This window comes from Peromyscus californicus, unplaced genomic scaffold (assembly GCF_007827085.1).
Source record: "Peromyscus californicus insignis strain IS unplaced genomic scaffold, ASM782708v3 Scaffold_8__1_contigs__length_139910024, whole genome shotgun sequence".
Classification (NCBI taxonomy): Eukaryota; Metazoa; Chordata; class Mammalia; order Rodentia; family Cricetidae; genus Peromyscus; species Peromyscus californicus.
Genome location: NW_026294606.1, coordinates 105,715,002 through 105,732,937, shown reverse-complemented (window position 1 = coordinate 105,732,937; position 17,936 = coordinate 105,715,002). Strand labels below are relative to the sequence as shown.

The 17,936-nt window shown below is 40.6% G+C and overlaps 1 protein-coding gene across 4 annotated transcripts in view; it reads left to right on the top strand.

The window, feature by feature from the left end:
- Ctcf (CCCTC-binding factor) overlaps window positions 1–17,936 on the top strand; it is a 48,185-nt gene that overhangs the window by 4,265 nt on the left and 25,984 nt on the right. For all 4 annotated transcript variants that reach the window (XM_052729693.1, XM_052729694.1, XM_052729692.1 and 1 more), the window contains exon 2: window positions 2,460–2,574. The gene's annotated coding sequence lies outside the window, so the exon portion shown is untranslated. The remainder of the gene's footprint in view (window positions 1–2,459; window positions 2,575–17,936) is intronic.

The window sequence follows — 17,936 nt, the reverse complement described above, 5'->3', positions numbered from 1 at the left end:
AAAATGACCCTTCAAATAGCTAAGATTTGTCATGATTCAAGACTAAAAAGGAACTTCCAGGTTTAGGAAGAACAATAGAAGCAAATATGTGCAGCATTGAAGATGGCTATTTTTTTGTTGTTTTTGATTATAAAATGTAGGGAGTTTTTTGGGTTTGTTTGTTTTGTTTTTGTTTTTAACTTTTTTGGGGCCACCCAGCTCCCAAATAAATACATGGAGACTTATTCTTACTTATGAATGTCCAGCCTTAGATAGCTGTTCTCAGATATGTAGATTTGTCATATCACATTTATTTTCAAGACCACTTAAAGCCAAGCATGGAGGTATATGCCTATAATATCAGCATTCAAGAAGCTGCGGCAGGAGGATCATGAGTTTGAGACTAACCAAGTCTATGTAATGATACCTTGTCTCAAAAATACCAAAACAAAACAACAAAAACCCTTCTGGAACTAGAGAAATGGCTCAGTAGTTATGAGCACTTGCTGTTTTTGCCAAGGATCCAGGTTCTGTCCCTATTACTCACATGGTGGCTCACAACCATCTCTAACTCCTGGTTCTAGGCATTATTCACCATCCTGTTCTGACCTCCATGTACTTATGTACATGTACGCAAAACATTCATGCATAAAGTAAAAAATAAATCTCTTATTTTGTAAAAATTTTTTAAAACTTGTTGTGGGATAGGGCTATATATGTAGCCCTGGTTGTCCTAGAACCACCGATGTAGATAGATTAAGCTGGCCTCAAACTCAGTCATTGTCTGGCCCCTGCCTCCCAAGTGTTGGAATTACAGGCATGTACCATCCTGAGAGGTTGTGGTAAATACCATACAGACTTTTTCTAGTCATTATCTTCAGATTGTCCTGGCCAGTATCATGGTACATTTTTTCCCAGTGTTTTAGTGTTTGAATGCAAAGATGCGGCATTACATAGTCTATTGATATACACCTCAAGAGTGGTGATATATTTTTCATACACTTGATATTTATTTTTGGAATAACTTTAAATTTTTCAGGGATGTAAAGTCTATTGCCTTTGGTGTTATGGACTTCAATGTGAAATTGTTTCTTAGACAAAATTAACAGAAGAGCCATGCCATCCCTTTATCTTGAGGTTTTTTTTTTTTATCTTGAGTTTTAAAAGTATTGTATCAGCTTATTTTATTGAGCTAGTGAAATTATGAGGGGGATATTCTCTTCATTGTACTTTATATACCGAATTCTTTGAAAACTTTTTGTTGCCATTAAAGATTTTTATTTTATGTGTATGAATGTTTTTGCCTGCATGTATGTATGTATTCCATGTGCATACCTTGTGCCCACGAAGGTCAGAGGGGGTCAGATTCCCTGGAATTGGAGTTACAGGTAGTTGAGAGCTAACATGTGGGTGCTGGGAACTGAACCTGGGTCCTCTGCAAGAGCAAGTGCTCTTAACTCTAGGCCATCCCTCCAGCCCTTTTTTGTTGTTTTTTTGAGGTAGTCTCACCTCAAACTCAATCCTACTTCAGCCTGGGCCTATGGGTATATGTCACTGTCTTTGAAAACTCTTCAGAGAGTACTTCACTTGGGAGGTTTCTTTTTCCTCTCTTTCTTTCTTTCCTTGTTTTTTTTTGGGGGGGGGCGTGGGGATTGGGGTGGGGCATGATCTCAAGTAGTTGAGGCAGTCCTGGAGCTTACTGTGTAGACCAGACTGGCCTCAAACTCAGAGAGATCTTCCTGCCTCTGACCTAGAGTCTAGAGTGCTGGGATTAAAGGCATTGGTCACCAGGCCTGGCTCTTTATTTTTTTTAAAATGCGATAGATTCCTTTTTGTCATTATTTGAAGCACGACAATTTATTTGTAGTTTAGGGGAGGAAAAATGTTCATTAAAACAAGGATTTGATTATTGTTCTAGGATTTTCAAAGGTCTTCGGAAGCTTCTCTATGTCCCTTGTTAAGCTTACCAGTTTGTGCTGCAAACTTACCGGTAACACTACTCACTGTTTACTGAAGATAAGGAAACAAAGTGCTAAAGGATTGTTATTTCAGCTGTAAGAATTAATTTTTGGTAGTTTGAGTGTAATGTGCCATGATTATAATGGAATACTGTCTTAGCAATCATAAATTCTTTTAATCTATCTGTATATATTCATTGAATGTCTAAAAAGTAAATGAATGTTGTATTGTTGGCCTGATAGGTATTCATAGATTCAATTAATATATGAACAGTTTATTGCCTGGTGGTGGGGGTTTTGTTGTTTTTGAGATAGGATCTTGTTTTTTATCTCCCGCTGGCTTTGAACTATTGACAATCCTCCTGCCTTTGCTTCCCAGATTCGGACATTTAGGCCTTCATTATCACAACTAGCTGGTCTATTGTTTTTTCCTCCCAATCACATCAATCTTCCCTTTTTATGCTGTTTGGTGTGTTTATGTGAATTTGCTGTTTCATTAAATGATTTCTGCTTTTCTTTTAGAATGACCACAAACCTAGAACCAAAGAACATGATGCACTAGCAGACAGACTTGGAGCTAGGGACTGGAGAGCTGGGTTGTTTTCCTTCCTCAAACTGATTTTGCAGCCACGGAGAGGTAAATGCCTTTTTCATTGTTTGCTCTCTTGTTTTGGTTTTTCGAGACAGGGTTTCTCTGTATAGCTTTGGTGCCTGTCCTGGATCTTGCTTTGTAGACCAGGCTGGCCTCAAACTCACAGAAATCCACCTGGCTCTGCCTCCTGAGTTCTGGGATTAAAGGTGTGCACCACCACCACCACCACCACCACCACCACCACCACCACCACCACCACCACCACTGCCCAGCTCCATTGTTTGCTCTTTAAAAGGGACAAGCTGGACTCAGTGGTGCAGGCCTGTGGTTCCTGCTACTCCAGGCATAGGTAGAATCACAAGTTGAAGGACACCCTGGGGAAAATAAAAACGTAAAAAGATAGGCATGGTGGCATCTGCCTGTAATCCCAGCCAGCACTCGGGCGCCTAAAAGGTGTAATGTTATAGCCAAGATTCACTCCCCAGTACAAGGGAAAGAAAGGGTATGAGGTGATGCCACACTCTTGGGTCTAGAGGATTTTCTGGGTAATTTTCAGCATAGGAGATATAGAACATTGGGTAGTTGAGAGCATGCAAGCTATATTATCCTGGGTATGAAACTGTAGTGCTATATACTAGGTAGTTGACAGGGCAGATAACTATGTTTTTCTGTAGAAACTTTCGGGTTATATATTTTGACCATGAGGAGATGATGTGAAATGGTAAATGACAGTTTATAGTTTTATGATTTTGATATGTAACAGATGTGATTTTCTTTTTGGAGAATCCAGTGTCTGGGATAAAATTTTTCTTAATTGGAGTTAGTCTAACTGGCCCGTGTTTGTCTTGTAGTGTGATAGTCATTATCAGTTTTTGTTAATCTATGCTTTTTTGCATGGGTACTTAGAAAAGACCTTATAAATACTGGGGTCTGTTCTGCTTTGAGATTTCTAAATAACTAAGTAGGATTTGAGATTAAATTACCTCCTTTCATGCTAACAAAAGCATCTTTTTTACCCCGGGGGAAAATGTAAAATAATTACATTTGTGTAATAGTAAAAAGGAATTAAGAGTTGGAAGTTCATTTTTTTTTTTTAATTACATTTATTTATTGTGTGTGTATGTGTCAGTGGGAAGTATGCTACAACTTGTGTGGAGGTTAGAGGACAGGTTTTGGGAATCATCCTCTTCTCACAGTGGGGCTCCAGGGGTTGAGCTCAGTTCATCAGGCTTGTTGGCAAGCCCCTTTACCCACTGTGCCATCTCACCCACCTTAAAAATGGAAACTTCAAATGCTAATATTAAGTAAATTGAATTGGAGTGTATTATCTAAGTGGTTACTAGAGTTTTTCTTATAAGCTTTGTCTGGAACAGAGAAGGGACTAGGAATGAAAGGTCAGTTCTGCAAGCCTGTTTTTAAATAGGAAGCCAAGGTCTGTATAGTAGTATTCTGCTCCATAAATTATGCCCTGCAGGTTCTTTAAGGAATGGTGATTGATAATGGTCCCATACTAATAAGCTGCTGAAAGGGGAAGCAATACTGATTTGAAGAACTATTTGGGGAATGGGATAGGAACATGTTGCTCGTTTTTAAGTGTTATTAGTTGACTTAACTGTATTAGATCCCTATTTTTCAAATTTGGATATGAATGCCTTCAAAGTACAAGGTGATATAATTTTATGGTACTTGAAGCCAAACATTTCCTAGAGCTTAAAGTATGCTAATTTAGGGTATAGCAAGTTAAATAATTTAGCTAGAAATAACTTTAGAAAATTGTTAGATTTGCTAAGTGAGGTGGTGTATGGCTTTAATCCCAGTTCTAGAGAGGCAGAGGCAGGCAAATCTCTGAGTTCTGGGCCAGCCTGATCTACATAGAAAGTTCCAAGCCAGCCAAGGCTACTTATTGAGACCCTGTTTCAAAACAAAAATTATATTTAAATAAGTCAACTTTTTTTTAATTTAATTTTATTGTGTTTTTTTGAGACAGAGTTTCTCTGTGTAGCAGTCCTAGTTGTCCTGGCATCTGCTTTGTAGACCAGGCTAGCCTTGAACTCACATTGATCCTCCTGCCTCTGTCTCCCGAGCACTGGGATTAAATAAAGGTGTGCCACCACCGCCAGCCAAGTCAGATTTTTTTCAGGTAGAATGCAAGCTGTATTACTGTTCTGAAAAATAAAAGTCTTCAACAAAATGAGTTAAGAGTACCTTTGGTGGGAAGTGGTTTGTTTTGTTTTTGTTTTTTTATTTCATATATATTGGTGTTTTGCCTGGATGTAATGTCTGTTTATATATCTGTGTGAGGGTGTTGGATCCTCAGGAACTGGAGTTACAGACAGTTGTGAGCTGCCATGTGGGTACTGGGAATTGAACTTGGGTCCTCTGGAAGAGAAGCCTGTGCTTATCTCTCCAGACCTAGGAAAGTGTTTTTTATGGGCATCACAGTAGAAACATTTGAGAGAAGTGATACTTTTGTTGCTGATGCTTACTTGCTGGCTTATTGAGACGACTCTGGCTTTGTAGACCAAACTTGAGACAATTCTGCCTCAGCCTCCCATGTGCTGGAATCCTAGTCGTCTACCACCTAGGCATACACCGCCATGCCTAGCTGCCATTAACTTACGCAGCGTGCATGCGCACATATACAGGAATATACATGCTTGTGCTCTTACGCATGTGGACGGTCAGAGGACAACTTGGAGGAGTCAGTTCTCTCCACCAAGTCAATTCTGGGGGTCAAATGCAGGCCGTCAGGTTTGGTTGCAAGTGCTTTTATGCCCTGAACCCTCTCACCAGCTCCAGCTTAGACCTTTAATTAACACTTTATACTGATTTTTGAGGGTTGAGAATATAGCAGAGTGGTAGAACTCTTTCCTAGTGTGTGTGAGGCAGGTTCAATTCGCAGTACTGGGGAAAACTTGTCATGGAGCTAGAGAGATCTCTCAGTGCTTGCTGCTCTTGCAGCGGACCAGGATTGGATTCCTAGCACCCATCTGGTGGCTCATAGCCATCTGTAACTCCAGTTCTGTAGAGGCCCACAAAGGTTTCCTAGTGAGATCTGAGCTTGCTTTACCCAACAGAGCTGCATTAGACTATTGCTTGACCGTGTGCATGGTTACTAGGTGATTGGGAAGGGTCTGCACTTGGCGGTGCTGAGGGGAGGTCTTTTGCTCTACTCCTTGGCATTCCTATAAATAGCCCTTTAGAAGAGACAGAAGGAGCTGATGGATAAGAATCCAGACCTTCCCGAGGCTATCCTAAGTTTCTGTTTCTCTCTCCTCTATCCTTCTATCGAAATCTCTTATCCCTCATTCCTGAGGTAAAATGTGGGAGCCAATCTCCCAGCTGGCCTCCCACACAGTTCTAACATTATTTTGTATCCACATTCCTTGCATTTGCTGGATCCCTGGATTTTCGTGTATATGTATGACATTCTCCATAGATATATATCATTGGCTACTACTTTTAGGGTCAGGTTTCATTACTGGATGTCCATTGTTAGTCTCTATACAATACAGAGAAATTTCTCTTTTGGTGCTCCTAAACAGAACACAGTATTTCTAAAAAGTGACCTGTTTGACAAGTTGTTTTAGAAATCTAATATTCCGTTGTTCTTTAAATTTCTATGAGTAGTACATAGTATACATGTGTCTTTGCTTTTCAGATTTTTCTGTTAATTCTTTTATTGTCTATATTCTAGTCTATGACACTATTATACTCGCTGAGAATGTTGGGGATTGTTCCCAACTGTTGATCTGTGTTAAGAGCATTATGTTGCTATTTATTCTTACCATTATGCTGTGAGGTATAGGTATGTGTTGTTGAATATAAGCTGTGAGATTTCTGACTTAATGTTAACCTTATAGGAACCCCCCTAACCAATTAGAAATGCTATTGGTTCTATCCAGTAGCCATTGTGGTAGTACAATGTGATCACATACTGAGATGCATTACAAAACTATGAGCTTGCCTTTCTCTCCTAAAAAAGTTATCTTTCAGTATTGGTGGTACCCAAGTATAGAGATGAAGCTTGAAGACTTACCTCTGTGAGATATGATTAGTTTGAGATGACTTTGCAGATTTTTTGTTTGTTTTTTAAGATAGGGTCTCTCTATGTAAACCTTGAACTCAGACCTCACCTGCTTCTGCCTCTTGAGTGCTGGGATTAAAGTTAAGTACCACCATGCCTAGCAACTTCTCAGATTTTATCTAAAAAATGAACAAGCCATATATTGTAGCTCACACTTACATTCTAGCACTACAGAGATGAAGGCAAGAGGATTCCAATGAGTTTGAGGCCAGTGTGAAGCCTTGTCTCAAAAGGGGGTTGGGGGCGGGGCAGAATCACATTAGGAAACAATAAACCTATATTTAAAGTGTTACATTTTAGATCAACTTTGAGATCATGGAACGTAGATTCTGTATGAGATATGACTACAGTCTTAAGTCAACTGTTCCCTTTCTAGGATGCTGGGAATGGAGTCTGACTATCAAAGAGGCCAATCTCCATTTCCCTGAGTGCTTAGATTATAAACATGAGCTGTTCGGGCTGTTCGGGCGGGGTGTCGTACGCCTTTAATCCCAGCACTCAGGAGGCAGAGGCAGGTGGATCTTTGTGAGTTCGAGGCCGGCCTGGTCTACAGAGCTAGTCCAGGACAGGCTCCAAAGCTACAGAGAAACCCTGTCTCGAAAAACCAAAAAAAAAAAAAAAATGGGCTGTCATGCCTGGTGACCTGGGGGCCTTAGGAAATAAGGTTTGCCCATCTCGCATTGAATCAAAAATTTTTTTAAGTTCACCAGGTGATTCTGATACAAAAAAAAAAAAAGGTGTATGTGAGCACCACTGCTCCTGGTTGCCCTACCAAACATAGAAACTTACCTGTTAGCTCTGTATAAACCCTACTGTGTGTGAGAGATTTATTCCTCTTGTGTAATTATTAGTGATAAGCTTATCACAGAGTCATCTTTCTTTAATATTTTTTTCTGTGTGCGCGCACGTGCACGTATGTTTTGAGACAGGGTTTCTCTGTGTAATAGTCCTGGCTGGCCTGGAACTCACTCTATAGACTAGGCTGGCCTCAAACTCAAGGATATCCACCTGTCTCTGCCTCCCAAGTGCTGGGATTAAAGGCGTGTGCCACCACCTCCTAGCTTTCTTTAATATTCTAACTGATGAAAGCTTGTAGGACTGTTCCAAAGACAGACTGAGCTGCTTCTCAGGGTTAAGGGAGACTGTGGTGATTCTTGGCACAGTCACTATTAGGAAAATAAGGAAAAGCAAGGTGTTAGCTTTACCCTAGTGTTGGGTTGTAGAGAATGTTGCTCAAGAACCCGCCTCCCATTGATACAGTGACAATAATGTTGACTACCCTCTTAACCTTTTCTTTTCTCTGTGCAAATGTTTTAGTAAGTGTAATAAATAGGCTACTCTTAATAAAGAGCCTTTGAAACCAGATTATAATAGTAAATTTGAGTTTTTTGGTTTTTTGTGTGGTGCTAAGGAATGAACCAGAAGCCTAGCACATGCTTTACAATCTAGCATTAGGTTTCCGTTAAGCACTTGCTTAGCATGTACAGGGCCCTAGGTTCAGTCTCCAGGACCACCACCACCACCACCACCATCATGAGGTTAGGGGTGAAGTGGATTTCTAGCTTTTGGGGGCTGGAAAGAAGGCTCAGCAGTGAGCACTTGCTGCTCTTGTGGAAGACAAGGCTTCTATTCCCAGCATTCACATGGCAGCTTACAAATAGAGGTAAATCCAGTTCTAAGAGATTCTGACTCCCTCTTCTGGCCTCCCTGGGCACCAAGCACACAAGTGGTTCACATACATTCATGCAAGCAAGCAAAATACTCATACACATAAACTACAAATAAGTCAAGAGAGAGAGAGAGAGAGAGAGAGAGAGAGAGAGAGAGAGAGAGAGAGAGAGAGAGAAAATTGTAACTTTAAGCAGTTCTTCTTGAAATTCCTTTTGGGGGGGGTCTTTATTATTTGGTTTTTTTTTTGTTGTTTTGTTTTGTTTTGTTTTGTTTTGAGACAAGGTCTTACTATGTGACTCTGGCTGTCCTGGAATTCACTATGTAGACCAGGCTAGCCTCAAATTTAAGAGATTATACTGCCTCTGCCTCCCAAGTGCTGGGATTAAAGGCGTGTGCCACTGCCTGGCTCTATTTACTTAGTATTTATTTAGATTTTATGCATATGGGTGTTTGTCCTGCATTTATGTCTGTGTACCACAGTCATACTTGGTACCCACAGAGGACAGAAGAGGGCATTGGATCCCTTGGAACTGGAGTTACAGTGATGGTGAACTGCCATGTAGCTGCCGGAATGCAAACCAAGAGTGGCAAGTGCTTTAGCCAACTCTCTAATCCCTTCATTTTTTTTAATCCACTCACTATGTAACCTTGGCTGTCATGAAATGTGATATGTAGACTAAACAGTCCTTAAACTCAGAGAGATCCCCCTGCCTCTGCCTTCTGAGTGCTGTTTGGTGTTTGTTTACAAACTGGTGTGTTGGCACACACTTGTAATCCTAGCACTCTTTGGAGGCTGAGGTAGAAGATTCACAGTCAGCCTAGGTTACAGTGAGGTGTCTCTTTAAAGAGAGAGAGAGATTGCTTGCTTGCTTGTGGAGGAGGCAGGTAGATCTCTTAAGTTCAAGGCCAGCTTGGGCTACAATGCAAGTTCCAGGACAGCCCGGGCTGTTTCACTGAGAAAGCCTATTTTGGGAAAAAAAAAACCCAAAAACTTAAAAAGTGAATACTGGACCACATGATGTGGCTCACAACTTTGACTCCAGTTCCGGGGGTCCAGCACCTCTCTCTGACACACACACACAGAAATCAAAATAAATCTTTTTTTTTTTTTTTAAAGATATGGAAAATAAATTAGGTTGCACATGTGTAATCCAAGCTGTCAGGAGGCAAGAGGCAGAAAGATTCCAGAAGTTTCAAGACTAGCCTGAACTGCATAGTGAGTTGCAAACCAAAGTATTTACTTTGTTCTCTGCCTTCTGTTGATGTCAGGTTCATATTGACCTTTGTTGGGTGACCTTCATGTTAGACTTTGATAATTAATTGTTAATTTAAAAATTTTCTTTAAAACTATTAAAACCTGGGGCTACTATTCCCTCCTTTACTGTTTTTAAAATAGGTTCTCTTGTAGCTCCAGGCTGGTCTTGAGCTGTGATCTTTCTGCCTCTATTTCCCAAGTGCTAAAGTTGTAGGAATGAGCCACTTTGCATGGTTTATGTGGTGCTGGGATTCAAATCCACTGTTTAGTGTATACTAGATCAATTGAACTACTTGGGGCCACCTCTCATTTTTGAGACAGGGTCTCACTATGTAGCCCCAGTTGGCCTGGTGTATGCTATGTAGACCAGGCTAGCTTCAAACTCATTCACATGAGCTCTGGGATTAAAGGTGTGTACCACCACACCCAGCTGGAGCTACTATTTTTTTGTCTGCATAGGTATGTATTATGTCTAGTTTGCTACCACAGGCTTGTAATCTGAGCTACTTGGGAGGCTAAGGCAGAAGGATCATAAGTTCAAGTCAATCTACAGGAGTCTATTTTACAAACAAAACCAAAACTTATTGTTTAATATACTACTGTCTGTTTTCAGTGGCAGATAATGAAAACTGTCTTGTTAGCCCCACTCCCTCATGCTAGGCAGGTACTTTGTCACTGGGCATATTTTATTCCCAGTCCCCCTTCATTTGTTCGTTTATTTGTTCATGTAGGGCTTTTGAGACAGGATTTCATAAAGCTCAGATTGGCTTCCAGCTCTGTAGCCCCTGACACAGTCTTGAACTCCTGATCTTCCTGCCCTCGTCTTCTAAGTGCTTGCATCACCACACAGGCCTTACTTTCTGTTTTGAGACAAGGTCTCTGCGTAGTCCTGGCTGGTCTGGAACTCACTGTGAAGACCAGGATGACCTTCAAAGACAGGATGACTATCAACAGCCCTTCTGTCTCTGCCTTTCAAGTACAATTACAGACATGTACCATGAAACTCAATTTTTGGTTTTTGTTCACAGCATCTCTATGTAGTCCTGGTTCTCCTGGAACTCGTTAATCTTCCTGTCTCTGTCTGCTGAGTGCTAGGATTAAAGAAATATGCCACCATATCCAGCCCAACCCAGTTTTAGTATCTTATTATCAATAACAGATTATTTGAAGTACAATAACTATTTTCTCCAAATGACTAAATGATGCAATGATGAATATGACATGCTTATCTGGGTAGTTTCCTCTAGGAATAATTAAGTGCACTTACTGTATTATCCTATAGGATAATGCATTACTAAAATTTATGTAGTCAAAAATTAATACCTGGGCATGGGATTGCAAATTTGATGCCAGCCTGATCTGCTTAGGAATTCCAAGGCCACCCTGGGTCACATAGTGAGTCTTTGTCTCTGAAAATGGAAGGGAGGGAGGAAAAGGACATAAATAGTGCAATGAAGAAAATAAATTCGTGTTGTTAGGCTTTCACTTAGCATGTAATTAGTCTTTTGTTTTTTTATTTTCTCTTCCTACAGCTGCCGTGTGCAAGAACCATTTATATTTCCTATGACAGTGCACTAATATGTGGGTATCTGCTGTCTACCTAACATTGTTTTGTATCCATTGCTTTAGAGAATACAGAAGTAAGACATAATTCTTGCCTTTAAAATTGATGGTTTTTTGAAGGAAGATACAGATACAGTTAAAGCAAAAAAAAAAAGTCAGGCTGCCCTGGTCAAGGTTGAAAAGATTTTGATGTAGGAGATGTTTTGAGCTAGAAGAGAACAAGACAGCAGACACTGGTGTAGAGATGCCAAGCAGGGAGCGCTCAAAGATGAGGTCAAATGAATAGCAAGGATGGGAACAAACTGTACAAGCTGGGAGCTAAGCCAGAGAGTCTGAACTTGATTCAGTAAGCATCAACCATTATGAAGGTTTTTCTATTACATGTATATTAGAGACAATCTTGCTGTGTAACTCAGTCTGGCTTCAAAGTCAAGATCTTGTCTCAGCCTCTTGAGTGTTGTATAAGCTGAACCATCATACTCAGCTTTGTGTTTTAAAAGATCTATGTTGCCCAAGCTGCCTCCAAATTCCTGAGCTCTCAGTCTGTCATGTAGTTGGGACTAAGGCATGTGTTCCTATCTTCCTTCATTCATCATGAGTAATTGAGCCTCATTTCAGAAATCAGTTACTAAAACGATCTACAAGCTTTAGCCACAGAGGTCATTTTGTTTTTCATATGACACATCCTTGTACATATATGCACCCATGTGTGCAAGTGCATGTAGAGGCCAGAGGTCAATGTTGTTTGTCTTCTGCTTTTTGAGTTAGGGTCTCTCACTGAATCTTGAGCTCACCGGTTTAACTATATTGACTGGCATGCAGGCCCTAGAGATCTTCTTGCCTCTGCCTTCCCAGTACTGAGATAATAGGGCCATGCTTCCACCAGCTTTTTTGCATAGATGGGGTCTGGAAATTGGACTCAGATCCTCATGTTTGTGTGAACAACACAAGCTATGTCCCCAACCTGTTTTGTTTGTTACTTTGTTTTTGCAGTAATAAAGATCAAACCTTGGACATCAGACATACTAGGCTCTCAGCTACACCTCCCAGTCCGTATTTTGTTTTGTTTTGAGTGTTTTTTTTTGTTTTTTTTTTTTTTTTGGTTGGTTGGTTTTTTTTTTTGAGACAGGGTTTCTCTGTGTAGCCCTGGGTGTCCTGGAACTCAATCTGTAGACCAGGCTGGCCTTGAACTCACAGAGATTGTACTGCCTCTGCCTCCCGAGTGCTGGGATCAAAGGTGTACGCCACCACTGCCTGGCAAGATCATACTTTTCTTTATTCACATTAACAGTTACTAGTTTCACTGCAGCATGCCAAACGTTGGAAAGTAACCGTTCAGACAGCCACAGCCAAGATGCTGCCACACTGTTTTTCTTTCATTATTAATGAGGTTCCAATTTTTTTCCCCTTTATCTTCCATTTGTTTGAGGCTTATATTTGATTGGGTGCTTGGGATAGGACTCAGGGTCTAGGCATGCTGAGCAAGCCTTCTGCCACTGAGCTATACATATCCTTTGCAGTTACTACCATTTGGAGTTTTGTTGGTTTTTTTTTGGGGGGGGGGCTGATAGAATACGGGGTATCTTTGAACTCCTGGTCCCTTGCCTATACTTCAGGAAGAAGATTATAGACTTGAGCAAACTGTTCCTGGCTTCACCAATTTTCTGTTTGTGTTCTTTGCCCAGCTTTCTCTTTTGGCCCTTACCTTTTTCATACAAATTTTATTGTGTTTTTATGTAACAAAGTTAACGTATTGTCATAAAAGTTGCAATACACTTTTTTTTTTTTTTAAGACAGGACCTGTACAGCCCAAGCTTCCCTCAAACTCCCTGTGTAGGTGAAGGTGACCTTGAATTTCTTCAGATTGTCCTGCCTCCATTTTTGGATTGCTAGGATTATAGGTACTTGATGTCACTCCCAGTTTATGTACTGCTGAGGATTGAACCCAGGGCCTTCCTTGTGCATGCTAGGTAAAAACACGTTAACTTTGCTATATCTCCCTGCCATTTTCTTTTCAGTTTTGTTCAACGTAGGTTTTATTTGTTTCTTTGCTGTGCTAGGAATTGAGCATGCTAAGCTTTGTTCCACCATTGAACTGTTCCTGTTTAGTAGTTTTCTTTTGTCTTTTTCGTTTGTTTTGTTTTTTAGCTTAAGGTGATCACTTACATTTTCTGTTTCTTTTTTTCCCCCCTGTTGGTTGGTTTGTTTGTTTTTGGTTTTGTTTGTTTGTTTTGGGTTTTTCAAGACGGGTTCTCTGTGTAGTTTTGGTGCCTGTCCTGGATCTCACTCTGTAGACCAGGCTGGACTCGAACTCACAGAGAGTCGCCTGCTTCTGCCTTCCGAATGCTGAGATTAAAGGCATGTGCCACCACTGCCTGGTATATTTTCTGTTTCTAAGTATAAAGCCTTTGTCCCTCTTAGATCTCATCTATGCCTGATTTTTTTTTCCTGTCTTTTCTGATGTTAGAGATAGAACGAATTTAGGGCTTTTAGTATGCTTGGTATGTTCTTGACCACTGAGGTACTGTGTAGCACACACACACACACACACACACTTTTTTTTTTTCTCAGGTGGATTTGGATCTTAGCTCAGGGTGACTTTGAACTGTATGTAGCTCAGGACAGCCTCAGAATCCCAATTCTCTACCTTAAGGGTGAGGTAGAGATTTTTGAGATTTTTAGTTCGTATGTTATTCCTGGCTCTGAGTTTTGTGTCTTTGAAATAGGTCTTGCACTTATTAATTTATTAACTTCTTCTTCTTCTTCTTCTTATTATTATTATTATTACTATTATTATTATTATTTTCCCTGGACAGGGATTCTCTGGCTGTCCTGGAACTCACAGAGATCTGCCTGCCTCTGGCTTCCGAGTGCTGGGATTAAAGACATGCACTACCATCACCTAGCTTATCTTGCAGTTTTCTTAGTTCAGGGTATTATTTCTTTCTATATTTAGTTCAGGCTATTATTCATTTCTTTCCTGTGTGTGTGTCTGTGTCTGTCTGTCTGTTGCTGCAAAGAGATACCATGACCATGGCAACTCTTCTAAAGAAAACATTTAATTAGGGTTCCTAGCTTACAGTTTCAGAGGTTCAGTCCATTATCTCATTGGAGGTGGCATACAGGCAAATGTGGTGCTGCCTACATCTTGGCTTGCAGGGAACAGGAAGTCAACTGACTCCCTGGGAGGTATCTTAACCATAGGAAACCTCCAGGCCCACCCCCATAGTGACATACTCACTACCTCCAAGGCCATACCCACTTCAACAAAGCCACACCTCCTACTAGTGCCACTTCCTATGAGATTATGGGGGCCAGTTACATTCAAACTAACACCCTGTGTCTGTGTGCGCGCGCACATGCTTTGTTTTTGGTTTTCGAGACAGTCCAGATAGACAGAAAAGTTCCCTTTGGATTTACTCATTAGCAATCATTGCTGGCCTCAGAGCAGTTCATTAGAATTCTAAGGAATAGAAGCTAAACTGCTGAACTAAAAGGTGGAAGAGAAGGATTGGAAACAGAAAATGTGGAGTTGAGCATACAAAAAAACTACATGACAGAAACTACACGGTAAAATGAGGTTTAAGATGGGACATATTGGGGGCTGGAGAGATGGCTCAGAGGTTAAGAGCACTGATTGCTCTTCCAGAGGTCCTGAGTTCAATTCCCAGCAACCGCATGGTGGCTCACAACCATCTGTAATGAGATCTGGTGCCCTCTTCTGGCCTGTAGGCATACATGCAGGCAGAACACTGTATACATAATGAATGAATGAATGAATGAATGAAAAGATGGGACATATTTGGACAGCATAGAGCTGACAGAAAAGCCAAGAGGAGAGGATAAGGGGGACTGATCTAGCAGGCTGCCTGAGAAGATATATAGTTAGGTTATGGCATGGGAGCACGACAGATCTCAGGTGTCTCAGAGTTAGGTCTCTGCATCTGCTTTGTGAAGAAGTCAGGAAAGTACTTGGAAACTCCCAGTTGTCTAGATCTCACTTGCTTAATCTGAAGGAAGCTCCTCCTTCCTCTTCTATCCCGCAGGTGATGGAATGTTAGTTTATTTTGATTTTCTATCGTGATAGAAGATACAACAAGGGATCTGTACTGAGAGTACTGTTGTAGTGATAGGACTATAACTCAGTGGTAGAGAGCCTCTCATAGAGGTACAAGGCCCTGGATTCTATTGCAAGCATTGCCCATAAAAACAAAACAAAACCCCAAACCCAAAAGAAACAATGTATCCTTTTATAGTGATACTGCAGTCCCCAGGGTAAAACTGTTTTACTAAATTATTTTCTTGGTTAGTGATAAATTGAGGATGACAGTCTTCCTTTCTTTATTCTCTATCCAGTGCCTTTGAGTTTAGAAAGTAATAGGTAGTAGTTTGTGTGGAGAGATAATCTTTAGGCTCTAAAACAGATTGCGGATACAAGTTTGAAAGTGTGGAGATGATTTAAAAGGATAGTGCCAGGAGTGGCTACAGAACCTTGGTGTGCTCCAAGAAGCTGAAGGAAGAGCTCTCAGAGACACGGGGAAGGACAGGAAGCAGCTAAAGAAAGAAGCTTAGGTCAAGGAAAATGAAAAGCAATGTTGTAAACCCCTTTTTAGTAGTATCATTCCACAAAAGAGGTTTTATAAAACCTAGGAAGGTGTGGTGGGCACAAACGAGAGGAGAGGAGAGAGATTTAAGCAATCAGGAACTGAGTGTGAAAGCAGGAGTCAAGAAGGGAGGAGATGGATTAGAACAGTTAACACAGGCAAGGCAGTTAGGAGTGTAGTTCCCCGGGGAGTAAGGGAGAGAGGTCTGATTTAGACTATTGGGTTAGTTATTGATTCAGAGGAGGGATTCACTTCTGGAGAAAGCTAGGCTAAGGAATCCTCTGCTCCAGGAGATGCACTGAGATTTCTAAGCAGTATCAGAGATTGGTTGCTTGTTCCTTTCATGTATTGTTTCTCTGAAGAAAAAAAAAAAAAAAGGATGCTGTCTCATTGAGACTTCAGTAGATTCTGATGTGCATGGCTGTAAGTCCCATGTGTTCCTTTGATTGAGTACTGTCAACTCAATTCCTTGGCAGTACAATTGTTTTCAATTTATATTCCTTTATTCTGGTTATTTTTCTACCTGGGTACAATTCAGTGACCTCTTTTAGATTGGATTTTTTTTCTTTTTCTTCTTATTGCAATATTTAATGTTTGAAGTTTTCAGATTCACAGCAGACAATTGGTTTTTCTGTGTTCTTCAAATTATGTGCTACAAAACCCCAAGGGGTGGGGGGAGACTCTTGTAGAAGAAAAATTTTCCTCTGTGAGTTTAATTATATTTTATTTTCATAAAAACAAAAAAACCGATGGCATTCAACTCACTGTAACCAAGGCTTACCATTAACTCCTGGTCTCATCTCTCCACCTACCAAGTGGTAAGATTTCATGTGTGTGCTGCCATAGAGACTCCTTCATTAGATTTTTACTGGGGATATTTAAATAGTATGGGATGGCGTTCTCTGACAGGGCTACCATTAAACATTTACCACGTGGGAATTATTATCTTTTCTGATGCTGTCTGTAACATAAATAGGGATTTTCTCTGTTCTTAACTCCAAGCATTTGGATTATCACTCTTATTTGCAAGGTTATTAACTTTGGAGCTTTCGTGATTTGGAAAACTTTTTTTTTTTTTTTTTTTTTTTTTTTTTTAAGGCAGCACTTGGGAGGCAGAGGCTGGTGGATTTCTATGAGCTCCAGGCCAAGCTGGTCTACCTAGCAAGTTCCAGGCCAGCAAGACCTCTACATAGTGATAATTCCAGTACCATGGAAGCTGAGACAGAATTAGGCTAGCCTGGCTCCAGAGTAACACCTTATCTGAAATAAAAAACAAAAAAGGGCCGGGCGGTGGTGCCTCACGCCTTTAATCCCAGCACTCGGGAGGCAGAGGCAGGCGGATCTCTGTGAGTTCGAGGCCATCCTGGACTGCCAAGTGAGTTCCAGGAAAGGCGCAAAGCTACACAGAGAAACCCTGTCTCGAAAAACCAAAAAAAAAAAAAAAGGAAGAGAAAAGGCTTAATACCTTGAGCAACAAAGGTATAAAATTGTCTAGTCATGACTTCTAGTGTTCCTGTTGAGACCTTAGAGGTTAATCTTTCTCAGTCAGAATACTAGATTTTACAGATTGCTGGCACACTGGTGTTTGGACATGTTAAATTTATAGATAAATTATAAAGTCCCACAGATATCCCTTTGACTCCTACCTTTTATGGTAACATTTTATTATATTTTTCTCCACTGTGGTGAAACAACTAATAAGAGAGATCTTTGTATTAAACATTGTATTATTTTGCTCTTAGATATTTAGAGCAAAGGGTAATGAAAATAGATAACAGCACTACAGATCAAACTGGCTACCTAAGAATGTGGTTTTTATCATTCTTGGTTTTTTTTTTTTTTTTTTTTTTTTTTTTTTTGGGTTTTTCAAGACAGGGTTTCTCTGTGTAGCTTTGCGCCTTTCCTGGAACTCGCTTTGGAGACCAGGCTGGCCTCGAACTCACAGAGATCCGCCTGGCTCTGCCTCCCAAGTGCTGGGATTAAAGGCGTGCGCCACCACTGCCCGGCTCATTCTTGTTTTTATTCCACTCATATGGTGGGCATCATTGAATTGGTCCAAAAATAAAGGTTGCTAAGCTGAAGGTATAGGTCAGTGGTAGGATTCTTGCCTAGAGTGTGGAAAGCCCTAGATTCAGTCTCCAGCACCACATGAGTGAGTGAGCGAGCAAGGGATTGATGATCGATTGAGATTGTTTCAGGCCTGGCCTTGCAGTTTTTGCTTTTATTT